This window comes from Eutrigla gurnardus (genome assembly GCF_963514095.1).
Source record: "Eutrigla gurnardus genome assembly, chromosome: 7".
Lineage (NCBI taxonomy): Eukaryota > Metazoa > Chordata > Actinopteri > Perciformes > Triglidae > Eutrigla > Eutrigla gurnardus.
In genome coordinates this window covers 8,179,667-8,206,036 of record NC_139921.1, presented here as the reverse complement: position 1 = coordinate 8,206,036, position 26,370 = coordinate 8,179,667, and the positions used below count along the sequence as shown (strand labels likewise).

At 44.5% G+C, this 26,370-nt stretch overlaps 1 long non-coding RNA gene across 1 annotated transcript; it reads left to right on the top strand.

Annotated features, from left to right (window-relative positions):
• The first annotated feature begins 10,176 nt into the window (after window positions 1-10,176).
• Window positions 10,177-12,516, top strand: LOC311015912. The gene is made up of 3 exons (XR_014597414.1): window positions 10,177-10,244; window positions 10,544-10,704; window positions 12,037-12,516. It is a non-coding gene; the product is annotated as an uncharacterized lncRNA (long non-coding RNA).
• The last annotated feature ends 13,854 nt before the right edge of the window (window positions 12,517-26,370 follow it).

Genomic DNA, 26,370 nt, shown 5'->3' with positions numbered 1-26,370 from the left:
TCAGTTCAGAGAGCATTCCATGGCCATCTTCTTGTAGACAAATGTCTTAACCACATGCTGGTGTCAGAAATGATTGATGATAGTCATGGATTCGCAACAATGGTTGAACAGTCTGAAGCTATATACCTGTATACCTCACTAGTTAAGGGTGAAATGCCATTAGAAACAGTGTTTATATCAGAGACCCTCATTAGAATAAATGAAGAGCTGGGGAAAAGGAGATGGAACTGTGTGCTCGATCCAAGACAAGTCAGTTGTGGCTAAATTACCAAAACATGTTAGAAGTTGCTAGGTCACTGATAACGGCAGATCGCACAGGTTCTTGGCTTTTGCACCTACGCGCTGTTTCTGACTGCATGCCGATTTTCGCTGCGGCTGGGCATTACAAGTACTTGAAATCGGTACACTTTTATGTCCAAGAGATGAGTCAGCTTCACATCAACCACCCAGATGTGTTGAGAAAATTCAAAATGGGTTTTCATGTTATCCGTCGCAGCAGCCAGTCATGGGCAGGCCTCAGCTCAGATCTTGTCATCGAGACGACATTGATGAGGTCATTGAAGACCACCGGTGGTATGACGCATGGAAGTGGAATGACTGACAATCAGAGAGCCCTTTGGACCATGTCAAAGTGCATAACATCAGAGTACAACACCGCAATGCAGGAGTTCACAAACCAGACATACACAACATCAGAACAGCACAAGGACTCAACAGAGGCAAGGATGAAAAGGGATGCTGCTGACCTGAAGAAGATCACTTCAAAACTTGCTATATGGTCACCTTTCTCTCCAGACTCTTCTTTAAGGAATGTTGTTACAGGTGTTGTTGCTGACGACGGAGTGAACGTGCATGATTATGACTCTGTTGGACGCAATATCATGCACAAAATGATTGGACAGCCTGCATTCACATTCTCATTTAGTAGAAAGGATAAAGCCATAACCCTTGGACAAAAATCATCTATCAAGGTTGCTCCTGATCGAACAATTGATTCTGCACTTCTTTTTCAACGTTTCCTGATTGTCTCCCAAACTGGAGAGCTATCATTGGAGGAGGTTATGCGTTACGAACTCAGTCCTTTCCCTCCTGCCCTCTTTGAAGCTGGAAACATCTTCCGCAAGGCTGATAAACCACAACTTGCACACGCAATCTGTGATCATGCAAGTGATGCAATCCTAGATACTGTACCAGAAACAGATCATTATGTTCTTGATGGAGGTTCACTCCTTCACCGAATACCATGGAAGCACGGACAAAGCTATGGTAAAATTGCGCAGTCATATGCAGACTTCACCATCCAGCATTATGGCTCAGCTACAACCATTGTGTTCGATGGCTATGGGGATGGGCCATCCATTAAAGACAACACACATCAAAGAAGAGGAAACAATATTCATCCCATTGTCAACTTCACTGCTGAGACAGAGTTCTCAGGTAAGAAGGAGGAGTTCCTGTCAAGAGATCTGAATAAACAGAGGCTGATCCAAATGATAAGCGATGAACTGAAAGAAAGGGGTTGCACTGTTGTCAATTCAATTGGAGATGCTGATGTAGACATCGTAAGGGCCGCAGTGGAATCATCTCTTCTTCACACCACTACGCTGATTGGAGAAGATACAGATCTCCTTGTCTTACTACTTCACTATGCACAGAGAGATAGTAAGGGTGTTTATTTCAGATCAGACAAGTCAAAAGCTGATGGCAGTTTTAAAGTGTATGCCGTAAACCATTTAAAAGAAGTACTTGGACATGATGTGTGTTCTCAGTTGATGTTCATCCATGCTCCCACTGGCTGTGACACAACTTCTCGGATCTTCGGGGTTGGCAAAAAGACTGCTTTCCAGAAGCTTGTAAAAGGGGATCCTGTCCTTCGATCTTGTGCCAATGCATTCATTGTCCCAAACCAGACCACAGAGGTGATCGATGACCTTGGGTGCCAAGTAATGGCTGTCCTCTTTGGTGGAAAGTGCACAGATTCCCTTGCAGCAATGCGATATAACATTTTCAGCAAGAAGGTTGTCTCAGCTTCATCAACTGTAACGCCTGAACGTCTGCCACCAACTGAATCTGCGACCAAATTTCACTGTCGTAGGACTTCACCCCCCTTTGGATCCTAAGGAATATACTGGGACAAGCTACATGCTAGCAAATTAGCGCTGCGCGGAGTGCGCGCAAGAGCCATTGAGTGCACGCACAGAGGAGAGGGAGGTATGTATCACCTCGTCTAAGATCAGAGCAGAATATAGTTCAGTATGGAAATGCGGTGGTGTTTTCCTTTAAGATTTGGTTGATACTCCAGCCTTGTGACTGACTAGATGCCTATATCGACTCACAATCATAGCACCACCTACTGGCAACAGATAATAGTATCTTAATTGTGTCTGAGATGATTGATGGACTATGTGATGATCCTGACTATGGACTAAAAATACATCTCTTATTTACTATATTAAGAATAAACAATTACCTCTGCCTCTAACTTCTTCCGTTCTTTAGTTGTTTACATGACAACTACACACAGACCTTATGCCAAAAATCAACAAACAACCACATAGAATGTAAAACTTTTATTAAATAAAACAATTTTGTAACATTTAAATGAACAATATATTTAACAAAACAATATATAACACACACATAAATACAACTGACAACATATATCTAAATATATACATATATATATATAGAGAGAGAGAGAGAGAGAAAGAGAGAGAGATTCACTCCTCCTGCTCCTCCTGCTGCTCCACATTCATCTCAGCATCGCAGGACCCTGCATGCATATGCACAAAAACACAGAGCCATTACATATCGCATTTCCTTTTTTTTCCATTTAAATTCTTTTAAATGCAATCAATACAAATAATATTAACATGACCTGTGTGACCATCAATTCACACAGCAATTGTGCAAAACTTAAACAAAATTGTGAAACATTCAGCTACTTATGTCTGTGTCAATTCCAGAATATTTTAATTTACTCTTTACTTTTCTGTACTGGTCCCAGACTTCATTGTTCTTGCAGTACACTGAGGGTACATATCACATAAGTTATTTGATTTGACCTTCTTGCAATCCAGCCATAACAAAACCAGATAAACACATTGATGTCAAGACACTGATATACCATCACAGTTATATCTATGTTAACATTCACACTACAGAAAAATACTAACCATCTATGGCAAAGCAGGCCGAAGCCTGCAGAACCTCCAGCTGCTGGAGGGCGCTTTCAAGCTTCTGCTCACACTCCAGCAGCTTCTGTTTTGTGCTGGCCAGCTCTTTTTTTTTTTTTCATAATAAGGGACCTTTCATTGGCCAATCCCACCCTGGTCTTCTTCACCATGGTCCTCATCAAACCATGGCATAAGACCAGGCTCTCCCGTGACAAATCCTGGTGCTCGACACCAGGATTAGAGCATTGATACTGAAAATACAAAACAAACAATATACATATCAACCATAGAATACAAACGAGCACTTCAGACAAATTGATATGGAACCGTGAGACAAAACACATCCAGCACCTGAAACAGCTACTAGGTCTACAAATGTTTTCAATTACACATTATTTATATATATATATATACATATATATATATATGCAATAGTATGTAATTACCACAAATATCCCCTTCAATTGTAATGAATAATTATCATATAACACATATGACACATTTAGTCTTCTCACTACTATAAATTTAACACCGTAACAGGTAACAATGACGTGATTCGTGCTGTAAGGCTTTTAGCCAATAACATCTAATAACTACAAACCCTTTTCCCTTGTTAGGTTTTTCTGCTATCTTCTTTACCACTACATTAGTTCAAATGAACTCATAAAAAATTGTGCATTTCTCCTGCATGCAGGATGACCATGTCAAATTTCAGTTTTACATGGGATTACAATCATGAAATCCTTATGTTAATTTAGAGAAAAACAATCACATGAATGTTAATAGCGCGTCTATTACTTACAATGTGGTACTCACACTCCTTCCTACAAGCTAGAACCTCTGCGTCATCAATTGAAGGTAGCTTTTCTGGGGAAGTAGCCATTGTCTGACAAACAATATAACACAAGGCACACCCGTGAACATAAACTACAAACTAAATTTAAAAGACTAGAATTGTCAGTAACCAAATATAGGTACAAACAAGTAACAATAAATAAATGCTAAATAAGCTGTAAACTTGATAACATTAATTACAACGTTATTAATGTGATAATATTGCTGCAGAAATAAACTGTAGCCTACACCTTTTATGATGAAAAATATATGAAAAGGAAATTATAAGTAGGCTACTTACAAATATCCTGCTAATGTTGTGCTGCTCTCTGTCTTCTCACCTATTCTCTGTCTCTTCTGCCGCAAATGGCGGTTAATCGCCAGATTCAAATAAAATAGGCGGTGGGCTATTTCCGGTGTTTCCGGAGGGGTCATCCACCCCGTATGGATTTTATTTTAAAAAACAACCCTCAATTCTTTTACATTGTTATAACGCTCAGTACGAAGTTAATAGCGTCCCATTTCTGTGCCAAAAACAAATTTTAATTAAAAAAACATCATACGAGTTTTGCAATAATTGAGTGCCAGAAAAAAACTGCCGATGTCCGGCCCATGTGAGGGGTTTAGGGATCCAGTAATCCTTAACCTCAGGACCTGCTCCAACACTAAGATAATAATTTGTTGTTTTCTTTTTTAAATTTAAATAATTTAAATGATGATTATGTCATCACTTTCCCAGCGGAACGAACCAATGAGAGAAATAACCCAGAGCTGACGGTGTTGCCAACAATCGAGCTCTTCAAGTTAACTTTAGCTAGCATACTACTGTTGACAAATACTACAATATCAGTTAAACTCTTATCTCAAGATCTCGCTAAAAAGACAGCAATGCCCGCGTCTCTCCAGCCGCTTCGTATCCGCACATTCAACTTTACTGCTTTAGTTTCATTGGGTAAACGCCTCACCAAGTGAGTCGTTCTCCGTTTGTTTACATCTGCTTCCGCACGTGACACGAATCTCACGCGATACTGTCAGCAGTGAAACATACGTTAGAAATGGAATATTTTACTATTAACCTTGTTCAAACTGTTAGAAATAATTTCACTTTTTTCATTAATCCTTTCAAGGAATGGAACTGGTGATTTGTTTTCTAACAAATGTTTTGTAATGAACTGAAAAATCCTGAAAACAAACTTGAGGCAAACTAAACTTTAGTTTTATAAATGTAAACTGCAGTGTATAACAATTGATGTACAAATAAACCATTTCTGTTAAATCATATACATCCCAACACAAAATATTAGTGAAGTGAAAAATGTGTAGATTAATGGACATTCGAAACGATAATAGCAACCAAGACCAGACCTATCCAAACTGTTGTTCATTCAAGTGCTGCTCTGTGTCAACACATGATCGCTGTTCTCTTTTTTGACAAAACTGAGTGACTAAACATTGATATCAACCTTCTAACTATTGTAAACATACATTTAAATGCCCATCTCACAGGAACTTACATTAAATGAAATATTTAACCTAAATCTACACACAGACACACACACTTAGAAATCACACATCAATAATCACGCTTGCAACCTCCCTTTATTTATTTACAGTATTACATAATAATTAAAAAACAGGATCTAAAAACATTCAATACCAAAAATGACTTCCGACTTTGATGTTCACACTATTTGCAATTTTCACATGAATTTACTTTCTGCACAAAATACAACATTTCTACACAGTGTCCATTGTCCAATCTAGTTCAAACTTGTCACGTTTCATAAGTGTCCCACCCTGAACGCGTCTACACTGCAATATTGACTCACAAACAGAGCGCCACCTAAGGGCAACATGAAATGTGACTGATTTTATGCCATTTTTCTGAGTAACTTTAGGTTGGGCGTACATGCATGACATATTTTTTGCTAGATAGACTATGTGGAGATGTACAAAAAATCCTCTTGGACCCACCGCCTAAAGTCAACATGAAGTGGGCAAAAACAATGTTTTAAACCCACTGCGTAACTCACTCATTCCTCTCACTCACTAATCCGTACAGAGCGGACAGACACACAGGCAGCAACCACTAGGGGGAGGCAGAGGTCTATCAGTGAGACTTGGAGAAGGGTGTCAGCTCTTTGACTGTAAACATACGGGGAATGGAAGGAGCTTCTGTCTCTGTTTAATGCAGTTCTAGTCTGCTTTCCACCAGATCAACCGTCAGAAATCTTTCCACACCTGCTAATGACTTTATACATTGTCTAATCTGTTCCAAACTTTACATGCACCTCAGACAGCTGTCAGTTGAACCTTCCCCATAAACTTCATAACTATTAAATACCAGTCCCAGTGTCATTGAACTTTGCACCCCAGTCAAGCACGACGACTTCAATTGTCTGATACAATGATCGACATGACGACTCAGGCAAGGGACGATTCAGGCAAGGGACGACGGGCAACGTGGCGGTGGCCGGGGACGACCGACGCCGTGGCGGTTGCCAGGGACGACGCGCGCCATGGCGGTTGCTGGGGACGACCCGCGCCGTCTTACATAAGTCAAAGGGCCTGGCCAGGACGGCGCCACCAACGCAGACGAATTTCATGCTTTGCCACAATACTCTAAACTGTTATACCTTCAGTGTCCATTGTCCGATCTGGTTCAAACGTCTCACGTTTGATGAGAGTCCCACCTTGAACGCGTCTGCACTGCAATTTTGACTCACAATCAGAGCGCCACCTAATGGCGACATGAAATGTCACGTTTTTACACTTGTATACGGTCCCACTGTCGTGGAACTTTGCACCCCAGTCGAGCACGACGAATCGTCTGATGCGGTGATCCACATGACAATTCAGGCAAGGGACGACCGGCGACGTGGCGGTGGCCAGGGACGACCCGCGCCTTGGCGGTGGCCAGGGACGACCCGCGCCGTGGTGGTGGCCAGGCCAGGCGGTCCGACACTGCAGGCGGTCGTAGCACTAACCGAGTTACGTGCCATGCGAGGGCCCGTGCATCACCGCGGTACTCGGGCGCGCCCACATACCGCTAAGGTCAGATAAAAATTATTATTATTACGAGTGGCGCTGCCCACTCCTCCCAACCCACAAGTCTCAGGTATTGTCTAAAACCCTTTCCGAAAGAACCTAGGAAAAAATTATTTTTATTAAAAACAATTAAAAATGATACAACTGGAAATAAGGTATTTTAACAGCAGTCTTCAATCCAAACTATTTATGATTGTGTGATTTATGCATGCGTATGAAGGTTAAGATCATGATATAAGAATTATAAAATGTGTAAAATGATTGGAGAAAGAAATATCTGTGTAAACCATGCCTAAAAATAGATACATTAGAACAGCTAATTTTTAATGTGTTAATTTTTATGTGGATTTGCATGTGTTTTAGTATAATAAGTGGAATAATATGGTGTGTTGCAAGAAATATGGTAATAATGAGAAAAATGCATAATATATCACAAGAAAATAATACTAACTCACTGTTTAATCAAGTAAATGGAACTGGGAAGGGGGAGTAGAGAAATTTAAAGCTCAGCTGAGGATAGATGTATGTTAATGTCCATAATTTATGTTGTAGAGAGAACTCAAAAGTCTGAATTGGAAGATTGCTGGAACCTTTTTGGGGCGATCTAGACTTTTGAGGATAAATAGAGGATTTATCGCGAGGGGCAACTTCAAAAGGTTAGGTTGTCGCCTTGAGGCACCGGGACAGCTGTTAGGGAAGGACTGTCGCCGATAAGCTGATAAGATATAGGAACAGCACCTAAGAGAGGACTGTCTGTTATTTATGTGGTCTGTCGTTTATGTTGTAAAAGAACTGAAAAAGGTTCCAGCAATCTTCCAATTCAGACTGAATTGGAAGATTGCTGGAACCTTTTTTGGGGTGATCTAGACTTAAGAGTTTTGTGTGAAAATAGAGAATTTAGTGTCGAAGGGCAACCTCAAAAGGGTAGGTTGTCGCCTTTAGGCACCGGGGATAGTTCTTGGGTAGAACTATAGCCTGATAAGTAGGGGTGTGACGATACACTCCGCTCACGAGACGAGACAAGACACGATATTGGGTTCACGAGAACGAGACGAGACTTTAAGAAAACTACAATGACAAAATATATGACAGGACCAACAGACTTTAATTTAACATAGTTGCACATATATTTCATATTTTGAAATATTTTATTATAACTCTTTACATGCATGATGTAAGCATGATCTTTTAATAAACTTCTTCTTTCACAAATTTAAACTGAAACTAAAATTTATTAAAGTTAAAATAAAATAAAAGATTTCTTTTTCCCAAGTGTAAATATGTGCAAAACCAAATCAAAGTTCTACTTTGTCAATACAGAGTGCAAATAGTGCAAACGGAGCCTGACCAAGTATGTCATGAACAACATGCTGCAACTACAGCATCTTCAGCATCTCTGACATCGCAGCTGTCAAGTGTATCAATGCTTCGGGAGTTTTGTCTTATCTCTGGGCTGGTGAGAGCTGCTGCTATGGCAGCTTGCTGCTCAAGGTAACGAGCCAGCATATCCAACGTGCCCGTTATTAACTTGTGTGATGGCAATTGTAGCCGTTTCTGCTTGGACATTTTCACCGCGGTAGCCGCTGAACTACGATGAAAAAAAGCAGTCAAGGTACATGTCCACAGGGGCGATTTTAAACGCGTGTGGACGCGCCGCTTCCCAGTATTGCACGCTTGGTGGGCTGCCACTAGAGGATGATTGACAGGTGCTCTCCTTTAAACAACAAATTTTTGCGAGCGTTTGCGAGCGTTCCTGAGGCAGCGAGTCGAGCCCGGCGCCTCTGATTAGCATAAAGTAGATATGACTTCAACTTTAGGCAAATGAGGAGCGGCCAACTCGCGCGCCGTCTCTCGACATTCGCCGCAACGCTACCAGAATGCATTGCACGGCTTTTCACTGAAGGTGCGTGTCCACAGGCAGCGGTGTTTCCCCGCGTCCCATTCATTGTCTACACTGTAACAAATTGCTGTAATATCTACAGTAAAATTTTACAGTATCTTCTTGTTTTGTCATTTTACAATTTTTAACTGTATACCGCAATGCATCATGGGTCAAAACTAATTACAGTAACCTGCTGCATAACTCCGCAGTTACATATTGTAAACTTTACAGCAAGTGTGTTCTGGCATGTAGATTATGTGTATTACAGGTAAATACTGTTAGTGTTGATATTCGGATTTTCGCGGTTAGAACCTCGGAGAGGAGAGGAGCAATGGCGGAACCTGTGTAGTCACCAGAGCAAAGCTAAGAAGTCAGCGGATTGGTGAGTAATATTTGTTTCAGTGACGGTAATTTCCCATAACTTTAGCTAAAACAGATTTAGTATTTAGCACGAGGACAGTCTGCATCGTCTTCACATCCCATTTTTTTCTCCGATAAACAGGCTAACACAAGCCAATGAAGGTAACATTACAGCTAACGTTGATGTCGGCAGAGAAAGTTGTATTCGGTTAACTTTAAAATTAGTGGTGTAACAGTTTTGGACCGAAAACCTGGGTTAAACACCGCTCCGCTCCGCTCCCCTCCCCTCCCCTCCGCTCCTCTCCTACAGCACATGTCGCATATTAACAAGACTATTTACCGGTATTTATTTATTTCAGGTAAATGTGGCTTTGCTGGAGTGCTTCGTGAACTGTGGTTCTGTGTTTTGAGAGCTGTGCATCCTTCGGACAGTCACCCAGCCGAACTGTCGTCTCGGCTGCTGCCTCTGACTGCTACTGCTGCTGCAGCTGCAGGACAGGTCGTCTGCTAACATAGACAGTCACGTAAGTTTAAAATAGTAATCCGTTGTTGAAATTTGTGTTGAAATCCGCAGAGTAAAAGCTAATTAGCGAACTAAAGGAGGTGCCATGAGGTTAACATTACATTGTGATATGTTCTACTTTTTTACTTTTACTTGAGTAAAGGAATAGAATTTGTAACGTTACTGCAGGTTTTATCAGAGTCTTCTTTACACAAGTATCTGTACTTCGACGTAAGTAGAAAGTGAGAGTACTTTTGCCACCTCTGGACACTGAGCCAGAAGAGCTATCACTAGCAGCTAAGCTAACTAGCAGCTAAGCTAAATAACTAGCGTTACATTTCAACGTGTGCATCATATTGTTACAGAGCTGAAGGAATCCACACACAGTGAGCACCACCACTGAAGCCCACAGTGACCAAACACCATTGAAGGGGATTTTGAGGTAAAAACATTTTGTACAATTTACAGTTTAAACTGTGACAAAGCAACATAAAAATGCCCAATGCATAAGGTTTCTCTTCTTTGGATGCAAGTTACAATGTGTTTAATGTATTGCCACATAACGTTTGTCCCCCTGGGTTTGTTACAGCCAGTAAAAGGAATTTAAATGTTGTAAAGTATTGCAAAGACAAAGACCATATCTAGGACACATTAATGTAACAGTTTATTGTGGATATGCTTATGTGGAAAGCAACAAGATAAAAACATTAACATATAAACCATATGTTTGTTTATGTTTAGGTGATGTGCTCACATCAGAGGAGTGGATGCTGAGCATCGAGGGGCAGGTGGTCTTGCTTCCACACCCCAACTTTTTGGCAGGACTGGCAGTTTTCGTGCTATTACAACTTCAATCTTGTGTACCAGGAGCAAGCTGCATGCACCCTGGAATTCATCCAAAGGTAACTAGATGCTTGTAGTACTTGTTAAGTTTGCTATCATGACTACTGGACAAGACATTATTTTGACTTGCCAGCACTAACAGACAGTGGACTCCTCTTAAACCAGGGACATGCTCAGTGGTGTAGTATACATCAGTTTATGGCTTATACTGTACCCTCCTCTTTTTATATCAGGTAACAGGTTACCACCCATCAGCCAAAAAGCCTTTAAAATCATATCTTCTTTCTTCTAAGTGATCTACCCAGTGGTATACCCACCAACACAGACACCACTACACCACTGGACATGCTGTGTTATAATAGAGTGTATATGGCACTTGTTTCATGGTATGAAACAAATGTTCAACATGTCTAAGTCCAGTTTTGTCCATTTCTGATCTAAATCTTTTAACCATGTATTTCTTTCAGTTACTGGTAATTACTGTTGCATATTGAAATAACTAGAGCTTTTTTTAATCCATCAAATGTAATACAAACCAAATCCCTGTCTCCACCCAGTCACAATAATGTTAAGTTATTAAGTTATTAACGTACAGTCTTGTGGCAAGAAATACAAACTACCCTTTTAACCGTTATGACCCTACATAATGTGGTCATTGCATTGCAGAGCTATTTTCTATTTCAGCTTGCCTAAGTGCCTGTGTAACAGTTGTCTGCGTTGTGTTGTTGATTTGCAAGAAGGACCGACACTCTCGTAGCTTCAGGACCGAACTTTTATTGCCTGGACACTGGACAATGATACGGAAATGACTGGTCAGCTCAAGGTCAAGCACAGCACTCGTTCGGCACAGCTTCATGGAGGAAAATTAGCAAGTTAACTTAGCCTCAAGCTAAGGTCGCTAGTTATAAACATTAAACAAAATAAACCCTCTGTAACACATTTAGTTACATGTAAAACTATCGCCAGCTTCCTGAACATAATATCATGATAACTGCATTATTACATTACATTGTTTACACAGTTTCAATAGGCTATAACGCTGTGCTTCGTGTAGCAAACCTACCATGGGCTCAATCCTCGCATACTGGCAATGTGTTTACGTCACAGCCCATATTTATGTGCTGAGGAGAGCCCTGCTTACCAGTGAGCGTCCGTGATACATGAATAAAGTTGTATGTGATTGGCTGTCACTGTGTAAGTGGAATCAACAGCAAAACTCTGTTACACCTGGACTAAAAAAATCAAATGATAATGAAAAATAATAAACAGCATCGTTTTTTGTTGCAGATTTGCCCATGGAACGTCAAACAATGGGCTTGTATTGTATGACCTGATTGATTCTGCTGGCTTGTCACAGTTTTTCATGAAGTTTTGTTATTTTCTTATTTTAGATGTTTCCTTGGAATCAACCCCAGCAGTGGCACGAAAACAGCAAAGCTGAAGAACACCATCAATCCTCATGTCTCCTCCCTGCTGAAGCGGCTGATGGACTATGAATGGCTTTCTGCTTAGGATCCAAAAGATAAGGACTGTTCTACATTGTTTGATGATGTTCCTGTTTAAAAGCAATTTGTTGTTTTAAGAGCTGCAGAACAAACTGTCTTTGTCTGCCAAACACACTCAATGTGACAAAATGTTGAACTATCCCTTTCACTGTTCTTCATGTTACTGTACATGCATCTTTTGCACATCTGTTAAAAAAAAGTTTTAATAAAAGTATTTTATAGCAGCTCTGACACTGTGTTATTTGTATCATTCACAATCTGCATAATTTGCAAAGCAGCTAATGTAAAAACCAATATTAACTGTAAAAACATTTTACAACAACATATTGTATTATTTATCTACAGGTATTTACTGGCAACTTTAGTTGCCAGGTAATTACTGTAATTTATTGGAATACAAGAAAAAGTTGTAAACTAGATTACATTTAATTGCTGTTTTCTAAAAAAAAAGAAAACAGTCAGTTACTGTAATTTATATACAGCAAAAATATGTAAACAAATTACAGTAATATGTTGTAATATATTTTTACAGTAATTAACTGCGATTTTACAATAATTAACTGGCAACTTTTTTGCCAGGTATTTACTGTAAATTCTACAGTCAATTCCTTACAGTGTATGTGAAAAGCTGTGCAATGCATTCTGGTAGCGTCGCGGCGAATGTCGAGAGACGGCGCGCGAGTGTTTAAAGGAGAGCACCTGTCAATCATCCTCTAGTGGCAGCCCACCAAGCGTGCAATACTGGGAAGCGGCGCGTCCACTCGCGTTTAAAATCGCCCCTGTGGACACGCACCTTCAAGGTACATGTCCACAGGGCCCAGACGCGGGGAACACCGAAGCCAGCTTGGGTTGCAAGATTTATAGTGTGCGCAAAATAGATGTGCGACTTCAATCCCGCGTCGCGCACGGCCACGTCCATATTACGCGCATTGGCGGTAACAATAAGCGATGCCGTGGTTGGGTTTTTTAAGCTCCCAGTCAGTAACAGCTGTCTGTAAAACCTCAGCTATGTATAGCTCACAAATCTCGCGAGATGGATTTTTAACGCGACGGGAAATATCGCCGACTTTAATCTCGCGAGATCTCGTGGTACGAGATCTCGTCACACCCCTACTGATAAGATAAGATACAGCGCTGATAAGAGGGCTGGAGACTGATCAGATATAGGAACGGCGCCTACAAGAGGGCTGTTGCCTGTAAAAGTAGCTACATAAAATAGCTAGGGAAAACAGCTGTAAAATAAAAAAGCATAAGGCCTTGTAAATATATGTACATAAAAGTGCGCAAAGTGACAAAATATGTGAAATGCTATCGGGAAATAGAGGAGAGCAGGAGTGCAGTGTAAATATAAAAAGGGAGTAAAGGTGATAGAGTAAAAGTAGTAAATATTAATAAAGGAGAGAAATCAAATAAGTAAGGAGCCTAGGCTGCCTAGAGAGACGGGCAGCTAGCGGATCATGAGGTAAAAACAGATGAATGTGATCATTTATGTTTCGGCCCAGAATCGCTGATACAACCTTTAAAGGAGGAAAGTGAAAGGAGTTATTTAAAGGTCTGTTTGTCGGCTACTGCTTATCCTGTAGGCCTACGCTTGGTCGCGGGGGAGCCGGAGCCGATTCTAGCAGTAATTTATAGGAAAAAGGAAAAAGCAGAGAAAATAAGAAAAGTAAGACATTAAATTAAAGAATAAATCAACAGCCGGAGGGCCAGATTAGGAGAAGGCCAGCGGAAAAATAATAACACAGGAGCAAGATAGTAGGCTACAGCGCCGTTGGGCCGCTGCACCCAGCCAGTGTGTAAAAGAAAAAATGGGTACAAATTACAGTATACAGTCGGAAGGACTGACATCAGTTGAATTGGTAATGTTGAAACACCCAAGACAAAAAAGACAAATTAAAAAATGCATGACAAAGTGGCATCGAATAACATCAGGAGGCACAAGATGGCCAGTGACGGGAACCTTTGATCTAGATTACTGTGACCGGGTGGAATCAGAGTTACGAGATAAAGACAAAAAGAATGATAAACGACACCAACGAAAGAGAATAAGTTATGCGGAGCAGAGAGATGTGCTGCAATATTTTAAAATAGAAGGAACACATAAACACATGGCGATGCAACAAAAAATGGAGCGAAATGGCATAAAGCTGACTGCTCTAGGTCCGGAAACGCAGACACCACCATCGTATGCGCCTATGGAGGGAGCTGGACAATTTCCACAAATGCAGCGAGGGACAGAAGTGGACGGGAGAATAAGCGGGACAGTGACAGTAGAGCTGAGGAAAAAGACAAAACAACAGAAATTAAAGTCACACACTTACACCAACAAACTAGCATACAGCCAAGGTCAAAACAGCGAGCCAAGAACGCCAGCTAGACTCTGAGCTGGAGGAAGATTTCGATAGAGAAGAAAAAGAGGCTAGCGATATACCAGACTTAGACCAAGAGGAACTCCCGGAGATGAGAGACAGCGGAGAACAACAACGGCAATACAGTACACTACACCACTATACATCACTAGATCAAGAAGAGGGGATCTCAGAAGAGGAAGGCCTGAGAGAGAGAGACAGCAGCTGAACACACACACACACACCTCCTTGCATGAAGAGGTGAGAGCAAGAAAGGAGGAGCAAGAAAGGAGTGGCTTTGCCCCTCCTTTCTTGCTCTCACCTCTTCATGCAAGGAGGTGTGTGTGATGGAGGTGTGTGTGATTTCCCAAGATGACGACTGGCAAATCAGAAACCGTAAACTAGACACCACAAAGAGCACATTCCTACCCAAATACAGAAAAAACAAAAGTGATGAGAAGGAAAAAACATTCTCAAAAAGGGAGTGAGTCTCACCTGTACAGCAGTGATATAACAGAAAAAGAGATGACAAGGCTACAAGACGAGAGTCTTCGGAGACGACTGGATGAGATGACGCATGGGCTGGAATGGAAACTACAGGAAACAAGGGAACTACAAAGAAACGCAACCATGTCACCACAGAGGCAGACGTACAGCATGGATCTAACTATCAACGGAGAAATAGATGAAGAGCAAGGGGAGGAGGACTTGCAACTGCGGGGGAGGACCCTCCTGAAATACCACAGTACAGGCAGAATGCCCAGTAGGAAGACACAGGACTACATAGTGTCATGTGATGAGGCGAAAGAGGAGAGCGAAGAGGAAGGAGAAATGATGGGACCCCTGCTGGCCAAAGGGCCGAATCAAGCAGAGAGATATGTGCCTTGGAGTTTTATGGACATGACAGGGTTAATAAACCGCCTGCCTGCACTAACAGAAGGAGCAGATAAATGGATCAGAGACTTTGAAGATAACACAGGAGGAATAAAGCTGGCTATGGGAGACATCAAGGCCGTACTAATGTAGATAGTCGGCCAATACATAACAGCTGAAATCCTCAAAGAAGGAGGCGTGAAAGCAGTAAACAACAATCATCAATATGACGCCACTGCATTTGGGCCTTATCGTACGAAGGTGTGGGATGCACTACAGGCCAAATATCCATCTAAAATGGATCCATTCAGACTGGACAGAGAAACACTTAAGGATGGAGATAATCCAGCACAATTTCTCCATGAGTTCTAGAAAAAGTGGAAAGAAGAAACAGTGAACAGTGAATGGAACACAAACGAGGCATCCAAAGCCCCTCTTCAAACTGTAGCTGTGTCCCAATTCAGGGTCTGCAGCCTTCGGAGGCTGCATTCGAAGGTCGCTTACGTCACAGAGCTGCGCGAAGGCTGTCCCAATTCGTCTAAATTCGAAGGTTCCTCCAAATGCGGCCGACAAATGTGTCCTCCTTTTCCCTGTATTCGGAGGATGCACCGCTACTATCCTTCGTGGCCCCCCATATCCCAAGATGCTTTGCGCGCCGCTGTTCAACCAACAATGGCGGCGAAAGACGGCAGCAGCACCGGCACCGGCAGCAGTGTCGAGTGCCATATTTAAATGTAAGTAACGGGTTTTTGCTTAGGTCGAACGTTCAAGGGGCCTTAAAACACATTTGAGTGTTAAAATGCGTGAAGTTAATAATGCTAATACGTGTAGCCACCGGAATGTAGGGCCAGCTACGTGATGTAGCTTAAGGCTGTTGATACGAGGAGCTCAGTTAACGTTAGCCTTTAAAGGTAACGTAAGCCTAAAACCCTTCACTTTTAAATGTTACAAGCTCCGATGGTAACTTATATCTAATTGTAACCATGGAGCTGTTAAGTTAATTTGTACTCGTAAGTTGTGTAGGCTACAGTTCGCTCCTCTCGCAGCTGAATATATAACGTTAACGATGGGTTGTGAGCCCCGCTGTATTTCTAGGCTGTAAAACTGTAAACATTTGGATTGAATACAGAGCTAACCTTAGGAGCATTATTACTGTTAATATCGTTATTATATCGTACAATCGTTTTGCATGTTGACATAACAGGAAATGTGCTTTACATGTCGTTTTGTTGTAGAGAGCAAGGAGCAGACTGAGGATTTGATCAAACTCCGGGTCCGGGATGAGAACGACCACCTGTTGAGGCCAAGAACACAGAGACTTTTTAGTTTATTGGAGAGAATGGTTGAGAGGCGTTGAATTTTTTGGGGGGTGGTGGATGTTTTTTTTTCTGTTCGATTAAGTTCTGTGTTGATTTGTTAATTAAAAATATTGTATTGTTCCATTTTCTTTTCCAAATATTGTATATAGTTAAATTAAAATCGTATAACCTTGTAACATTATCTGTTCCATTTCTTATTTACAACTAAAGTCAACTTTTGAACTGCTTTTCAGTGACAAGAAAATAATTTATTTTTTGTGTAATTAACAAATATTTACAAAGTTACAATAACTATTGGCAAGTGGGTGTTCTTAACATGTAGAACTATTTACAAAAGATCAGCAGAAATAACTATTTACAGAGAACATATATACAGTATCGGCTGAGCAGGAGTCCCTGGTGGTGCTGCTGGACTGGATGGGATTGTCTAGACGTGGACTTGATTGTCTAGACGTGGACTTGAAAAAGGGAGGTGAGGACCCAAATGCAGGAAAAAAGGTTTTTATTTCTATAACAAACTAAATACAAAACCAAAAACTAAGTCAAAAAACAAAGTAGCAAACCAGGGAGACCTCGGGGGCAAAAACACCAGACAAAGAAACACTTACGAAAAAACCAAGACATGAAGGGACACGGGAGGCAGGACGCAGAGACGAATAAACCAGACGCGGGACGAACAAACCAGACGTGGTGCAACATGCAGGGGGTGACAGCGACAGCAACATCGACAATGATCCGACAAGAGACAGGGGAAACACACAGACTATATACACAGGGAGGCAGGGAGCTGACGAGGGACAGGTGAAACACATCAGGGCAGGCATGGTAATCAACACGAGAGGGTGGGGGAGTCAAGACAGCGGAAACAACAAGAACCAGGAAGTACGAGACAGGGAACCACACTGAGGACAAAATAAAACAGGAAATCAAAACCAAGGAAACAGAACATGACAAAACACAGACATGACAGGGATGCCACAATAAGGACCCTGGACTCTTCTGGCTCTCCCAGCCGGAGATAAACAAGCCGCCGGTTTCGCCGCAGCCGCCTCTCCTCTTGCTCAAAAAAAATAATAATTAAAAGAAAAAAAATAATAATTATATATATATATATATATATATATTTATATTTTAAAAACTCTCCATCAAGTTCGTCTGTCGTATTTTTGTTTTGACCGGTGTTTTTCCCGGGCTTGGCCGGCAGAAGTGATGACGTTGCAACGCAATCAGGAAATGCTCCGTAGGTTAGACCGTCCCATTTACCGACGGTTGACCCAGCCTTCGGAGGAGTCTCCGAAGGTGTTGCCTCCGTAGACCGCGTAGGCTGGGTCCTCCGAAGGCTGCAGACCCTGAATTGGGACACAGCTTGTATGTGAAGAACGCCATACCAAAAGAAGTACGAGACAAACTAAACAATGTGGTTGGTTTGATGAAAATGGACTGGCCAGTATTCTCAGAACACATCATACATTATGTGGATGCATACAGATCTGAGAAATCAACCCAAGAGGAACAATGCAAAATGTTGACAGGAAAACTAACAGCTTCAGATTGGAGAGCTGACTAAAAACATGAAGAAAGATAAAGAAAAGGCCAAGCACCAGGCTTCAGTGATGACTACAGCTCCAGAGAGTAAGCCGGAGCCTACACCTGAGGCACACATGGGACCAACAATAACACAAGCACCAGTGTTTACAACAACGGCTACACCACAGGCCCCTCAACAGCCATAAGCTATCCAGCAACATGGATATGCACCAGCGCCAACACCAATGCAACAAGGCCCACCAATACATGTGTACCTAGGCCAAGGAGGAAATAACGGCTACCCACCACAAGGTAGAGGAAGAATGAATCAAAATGGAGGACCATTTCAAAGAGGAAGATGGAGACAAATGCAATATCAACGTCAGCCATCTCTGTATGGCCCACCAATGCAACAAAACGCACAGCAACGAGAGAATCGCTACTGGGGTTGTGGACAGCCAGGACACATGCAAAGAAGGTGCCCAACTAATCCATGGGCAGCAGGCCAAAATATTGGTCCGTGGATGGGACCAGCAGCACAATGGCAGTGTTGCTGCCCACAGAAGCAAGAACACAAATGCTAAACCAAAGAACATGAAGACCTTCTATTACAAGTTCCACCACGTATGGTCAAAACATAAAACTGATGTAGGGTTAGTAAAATCAGCAACCCTAAGGCGATTCCAGGTGTGGAAGAAAACTCTTCAGGTCCAATTCTGTGGCTGGTTCAAATGAGGTTTAATCACTGACAGTGGAGAAAAGACAATGTTGCATTGCCACACAGTCCATTCTAAATGATGTGAGGTGAGGGATAACTATATACAGAACCAAAGGGGCAGGTCTAAACAGTGGATTTACATAGATTCAATACGCGTCTCTCCCAAGAGGAAGAGACGTCCTGAGACAACATATAGGTGTGACTTCCCTTGGAACAGCTGGGTTCTTTCTACATAGTGTCACAACAGGGGCCATTCATGAAGGCCTTGATCAAGTATGTGAGATGAAGGTGTTTCGGAGACGGTCCAGGAAGGGGGACAGATCAAAGGGTCTTTTCATCAACATGGCAAGGGTTACATACAATGAATGCAGCTCAGCAGGACATTTGATGTTCCCGAGAGAAAGGAACATTATATGGGATACAAATAAGAAATGTAAGGTAACACATTTTCTTCTACACAGGTAAAAACAGAAATACGTTTGCCATACCAAAAACCATATCCACTCAGAAAAGAAGCTATTGACGGAATAAAACCAACTATAGAAGGATCGTTAGAAGCAGGAGTTCTAGTAAAAACTAATAGCCCATGTAATACACCTTTTTTTCCAATAAGGAAAATAAATTCCAAAGATTACAGGCTAGTGCATGATCTAAGAGCAATAAATGCCATAGTGACACAGAAGAAACACCAGTTGTGCCTGATCCACATACTTTATTGTCCAACATCCCTCCAGAGACGAAATGGTATACGGTGATAGATTTATGTTCAGCATTTTTTTAGTGTACCAGTTCACCCTGAGTCACAATACTTGTTTGCATTCACCTATCAGAATCAACAGTACACCTATCACAGGTTACCACTAGGGTTCGTGCACTCGCCATCTATTTTTAACAAAGTTCTAGCTGAAGACCTCCAACATTTTAATGTTCAGTCCACGACATTAATGTATGTTGATGATATTGTCATATGCTCAAACAGCAAAGAGCAGTGTGAAAAAGACTCACTTACTGTCTTAACAGCACTGGCAGATGGTGGTCACAAGGTCAGTAAAAGTAAACTACAGTTCTGCCAACAGACCGTAGAATACTTGGGCCGACAACTAAGTGGAAATAAAAGACAAATTGCACCCTCACAAATTGAGGCTGTGACGAAAGCCCCGAAGCCGCAAACGGTAGGGCAAATGTTATCTTTTCTAGGAATGGCTGGTTACAGCAGGTCCTGGATATGTGACTACGCAATCAAGACAGCTCCATTAAGAGCATTGATTCGCGCTGCCGGCCACACAGACAGGTTGGCTCAGCTGAATGGACAGAGGAAGCTGAAAAAGCGTTCTTCCTCATCAAAACTGATATGCAAACTGCTCCTGCCCTGGCCACTCCAGACTATAGTAAACCATTCCATCTCTATGCAACAGAGCGATAGGGTTATGCATGTGCTGTGTTAATGCAGGAGTCCCCTACAGGCAAACAGCCTTTAGCCTACTACAGCACGAGATTGGTCATCATTGAGGAAGGCCTGCCACCTTGCTACCAAGGATTGGCTGCTGCTGCCTTTGCTCACTGTGACGGCCTGGGTCTGCTCCTATCTTTCTTCCTGTCCTCTCCCTGCTGCCCTCTGTTGACTCTGTAGTGTGTTGATGACATCATAACCTGTTGTCCTTCTTCCTCTGCAGCTGATTGCTAATCGTGAGCACCTGGGCCTCTGCTCCGCCGGGGTAAAGAGCTGCCAGTGGCTGCGCGGACGCTGTCTCGTCCTTTTCAGCTCCTCCTTCGCCAGCATCCGGGCGTTTTGGGCTTTTGCTTGCTTTACTTTAATTGTATTGCACCTCACAACACCACACATGCTCATTCCATCCACAGGTACACCACTGATGCCACTGACATCCACACCTCATTTCCTTACGGGTTCTGTTATGTTACCTTATTTAAATAAATGTTATTTGATTGGACCTTGCTCTGCCTCTCGGACGTTTAGTCATTGCCTTGAGCCGGGTTATGACATAATGGGGGCTCGTCCGGGATTTCTTGTACCTGTTTGATGTGTGCGTTATGGTAAAATAGCACTGATCTGGTTCCAGGTAATTGTTAGCTCTCGGGCGTCTGACTGCTGGTAGCGCTGTTTTGGTTTAGTTGATTTGCAGGGCCAGCGGAGTTATGTTCGTCTGTGAGGTGAGCTTGGCGGCTGTGCTTTGTCTGTTTGGTAAGTGATCAGCGCTGGCTGTAGAGTGTGATTGGTGCCCTGTCGTGTCGGCGTTTTATTTTGCTTTTGTTTACCTTAGTGGTAAAACTTTGCGGCTCTTTTGCTAGTGCCTGTAGTGGTTCGCGTGATTGTTTACAGCGCGTTTGGGCTGCTCGATTGGGGGGAGTAGTGTTTCCTGTGACGAGGCTTTGTTTTTTTGTTTGTGTTTAGCTGCGGGTCTGTCGAGGGAGAGCTGGTTCTCCTGGGGCCGGTCTTTGCATTTATACGCTGACAGGGGGGCTTGTATATACATGAAATGCTCACTGGCCGACCAATGCCGTTACCACAATGTAGGGGTCCCCTAGAAGGGCCATCACTCCTACAACTTGAACGAGAACTGGGTGACTATTTGAAAAGTTTAACTCAAATTAGGGGTGGGAATTGATGTTTTTATCAATATCAATGCCATTGTCGATTCTGCCTATCGATCCAATTCCTTATCAATTCTCTTACTGATTCCTGAGTAGTTCAATAAATACTTATATACACTATAATAGGGGGTTTTAGCCCATAAATTAAAAATAAATAAAAACGCACCTTGCATTTTTACACATTTATTAACAAAAGCACTGCAAACCATTATAATGAAAGAAAAGCTCAACATAGAAAGTTGCACACACTTGTTTGGATTATGCTAGAAGTTATTTGAAGCTTCTAGCTGCTTTTGTCTATGAAATATGGATATTCTTTTGGGTAGTGTCTATGGGTGTTATTTTTATTTTTTTATTTTTTTGCCAGGAATGGTCCTTTCCTCTCCCTGCCCTAAATATGTGTGTATATAGTGGATACACACATATTTGGAGGCGTAGGATTCCGATGGAATTGGTTAGTTGGAGCTGGTTCTGAGTAGGAACTGGTCCTTATTCCCACCCCTAACTCAAATCCACAGACTTGTCTTCCAACAGGTGAAAGAGGCCAACGGCAGAGACGATAGCAGAATCCCGTTGGATGCTCGCGTGACCCAAGTTGGGGACCAGGTGTTCATACGAGTATTTAGACGTCATTGATACGAGCCCCATAGAGAAGGGCCATTTAAGGTGGTACTCACTACACCCACTGCCTTAAAAGTCGAAGGTAAGAGCTTTTGGTACCATCGTAACCACTGCACCTGTCACCAACCTCCTAACCTGCCTGGCTGCCTGCCAGAGCATGCTGAAGGGGATGCGGAGGGCACCCACTGCTCTACTTCCCCTGCTGATGGGGATGCAGAAAGCACCCCGCGCAGCGGTCCATCCACTTCACCTCAAGGTGAAAGACGGTCAGCCCGCCTACAGGCTCGGCGTGCAACTTCTTGTCATAAAGGTACTGACAGCAGCAATGGGCCGGCCACAGAAGATGACTCTGCCAGTACGGCCGATAAGGACACCACAGAGAATGTCCAAACAGGGCCATCGGGTGTACGAGACACCCATTGCCCGACCACAATTACCTTCAGATCAGACCCGGAATAGTTTGATGCTTTCTTTCTTTTTGTGCTAACCCTTTCAGGTTTTGCAAGGGGGGAGGATGTCCTAATGACCTCTCCGTCCCTAGCAGCTGTAATAACATCCCACATGCTAAGTGTGCATTGGCTATGGTCACATTAGCTACTGACAAAAACCTATTAACAAAAGGAAAAGTGCAAAACTACCTGTATGTAAAAACTGACACCTACGATTATGTACTAACCATTGACATCACAACAGCCAACGCTCCAAGCAAACACTGGGTGGGGCTACCGGAGCCGGGTCGCGGAGGCAGCTGCCTGAGCAGGGACACCCAGACTTCTCTCTCCCCGGATACTTCCCCTAGCTCCTCCGGGAGGACCCCAAGACGTTCCCAGGCCAGCCGGGTGACATAGTCACTCCAGCGTGTCCTGTGTCTTCCTCGGGGTCTCCTCCCGGTGGGGCATGCCTGGAACGCCTCCCGAGGGAGGCGTCCAGGGGGCATCCTGTACAGATGCCCGAGCCACCTCAACTGGCTCCTCTCGATGTGGAGGAGTAGCGGCTCTACTCTGAGCTCCTCCCGTGTGACGGAGCTCCTCACCCTATCTCTAAGGGAGCGCCCCGCCACCCTGCGGAGGAAGCTCATTTCGGCCGCTTGTATCCGGGATCTTATTCTTTCGGTCACGACCCAAAGTTCATGACCATAGGTGAGGGTAGGAACGTAGATTGACCGGTAAATCGAGAGCTTCGCCTTTCGGCTCAGCTCTCTCTTAACCACGACGGACCGATACAGCGACCGCATTACTGTGGCCGCTGCACCGATCCGCCTGTCAATCTCAAGTTCCATCCTTCCCTCACTCGTGAACAAGACCCCAAGATACTTAAACTCCTCCACTTGAGGCAGGAACTCTCCCCTGACCTGGAGGGAGCAAGCCACCTTTTTCCAGTCGAGAACCATGGCCTCAGATTTGGAGAACCATGGCCTCAGATTTGGAGGTGCTGATCCCCATCCCAGCTGCTTCACACTCGGCTGAAAACCGCCCCAGGGCATGCTGGAGGTCCTGGCTCGAAGGAGCCAACAAGACCACATCATCTGCAAAGAGCAGGGATGAAATCCAGTGGCTCCCAAACCAGATCCCCTCCGGCCCACGGCTGCGCCTAGAAAACCTGTCCATAAAAATAATGAACAGAACCGGTGACAAAGACCAGCCCTGCCGGAGTCCAACATGCACCTGTAACAGGTCTGACTTACTGCCGGCAATGCGAACCAAGCTCCTGCTCCGGTCGTACAGGGACCGAACGGCCCTTAGCAGAGGGCCCCAGACCCCGTACTCCCGAAGTACCTCCCACAGAATGCCACGAGGGACACGGTCGAATGCCTTCTCCAGGTCCACAAAACACATGTGGACTGGTTGGGCAAACTCCCATGAACCCTTAAGCACGCTGCGGAGGGTATAGAGCTGGTCCAGTGTTCCACGGCCAGGACGGCAACCGCTTTGTTCCACCTGAATCTGAGGTTCGACTATCGGCCGAATTCTCCTCTCCAGTACCCTGGAATAGACTTTCCCAGGGAGGCTGAGGAGTGTGATCCCCCGATAGTTGGAACACACCCTCCGGTCCCCCTTTTTGAATAGAGGGACCACCACCCCGGTCTGCCAGTCCAGAGGCACTGTCCCCGACTGCCACGCAATGTTGCAGAGACGTGTCAACCAAGACAGCCCCACAACATCCAGAGACTTGAGGTACTCAGGACGGATCTCATCCACCCCCGGTGCCTTGCCACCGGGGAGCTTCTTAACTACCTCCGTGACTTTGGCCCGGGTGATGGGTGGATGAACCTCCGAGTCTCCAGCCTCTGCTTCCTCTATGGAAGACATGTCAGTGGGATTGAGGAGATCCTCGAAGTATTCCTTCCACCGCCCGACGATATCCCCAGTCGAAGTCAACAGCTCCCCACCTCCACCGTAAACAGTGTTGGTGGAGGGCTGCTTCCCCTTCCTGAGGCGCCGGATGGTTTGCCAGAATTTCCTCGAGGCCGACCGGTAGTCCTCCTCCATAGCCTCCCCGAACTCTTCCCAGACCCGAGCCTTTGCTTCAGCAACCGCCCGCGCTGCAGCACGCTTGGCCTGCCGGTACCTGTCAGCTGCCTCGGGAGTCCCCCGGGCCAACCAGGTTCGGTAGGACTCCTTCTTCAGCTTGACAGCATCCCTTATTTCCGGCCTCGACAGGCACCGGAGACCTTACGGCCACAGCTTCAAACAGCCGCGTCCACATTGGAAGCGGAGAACAAGGTCCATTCGGACTGTCCCCAGCCTCCCTCGGGATCTGGTCAAAGCTCTCCCGGAGGTGGGAGTTGAAGACCTCCCTGACAGAGGGTTCCACCAGACGTTCCCAGCAGACCCTCACAACACGTTTGGGTCTGCCAAGTCTGTCCAGCTTCCTCCCCTGCCAGCGTACCCAACTCACCACCAAGTAGTGATCAGTTGACAGCTCAGCCCCTCTCTTCACCCGAGTGTCCAAGACATACGGCCGGAGGTCAGATGACACGACCACGAAGTCGATCATTGACCTCCGGCCTAGAGTGTCCTGGTGCCATGTGCACTGATGGACACCCTTATGCTTGAACATGGTGTTCAAACCGTGACTAGCACAGAAGTCCAATAACAGAACACCACTCGGGTTTTGATCGGGGAGGCCGTTCCTCCCAATCACGCCCCTCCAGATAACACTGTCGTTACCCACGTGAGCGTTGAAGTCCCCCAGCAAACCAATGGAGTCCCCGGTTGGAGCACTCTCCAGTACCCCTCCCAAGGTCTCCAAGAAGGCCGGGCACTGCCGTTTGGCCCGTAGGCCGAAACGACAGTGAGAGACCTACCCCCGACCCGAAGGCGCAGGCAAACCCACACCAGCTCGGCGCCTCTCACCGTGGGCAACTCCAGAATAGAAGAGAGTCCAGCCTCTCTCGAGGAGTTGGGTTCCATAGCCCAGACTGTGCGTGGAGGTGAGCCCGACTATCTCTAGCCGGTAACGCTCTACCTCCCGCACTAGTTCAGGCTCTTTCCCCCCCAGTGAGGTGACATTCCATGTCCCCATGGCTAGTGTCACCGTCCGGGGATTGGGTCGCCGGGGCACCCGCCCAGGACAGCCACCCAAAACACATTGCACCCGCCCCTTCTGAACTCTCCTGCGGGTGGTGAACCTACTGGAGGGCGGGCCCACTTCGCCAATTCGGGCTGTGCCCGACTGGGTCCCGTGGGCAGAGACCCGGCCACCAGGCGCTCGCCTGCGAGCCCCAAACCCGGGCCTGGCTCCAGGGAGGGGCCCCGGTAACGCCATTCCGGGCGACGTGCACGTCCTTGATTGTTCTTCTATCATTGGGGGCTTTGGAATGATTTCCACCAGGTCAACTGTCATAAAACTTTCCACACCTGCTAATGACTTTATACATTGTCTAATCTGTTCCAAACGTTACATGCACCTCAGACAGCTTTCAGTTGAACATTCACCATAAACATCAAAACTATTATAACTTTTATATACACGGTCCCAGTGTCGTGGAACTTTGCACCCCAGTCGAGCATGACGACTTCAATCGTCTGATACAATGATCGACACAATTCAGGCAAGAGAAGATTCAGGCCGGGGACGACCCGCGCCGTGGCGGTGGCCAGGCCAGGCGTCCTGGCCCTTCCCCCCCCATTACCTACTTTTATCTATCTCCCCCCTCAGTTTCTTCCCTGAACTCTCCCCCGACCTCTCCCCCCTCAGTTTC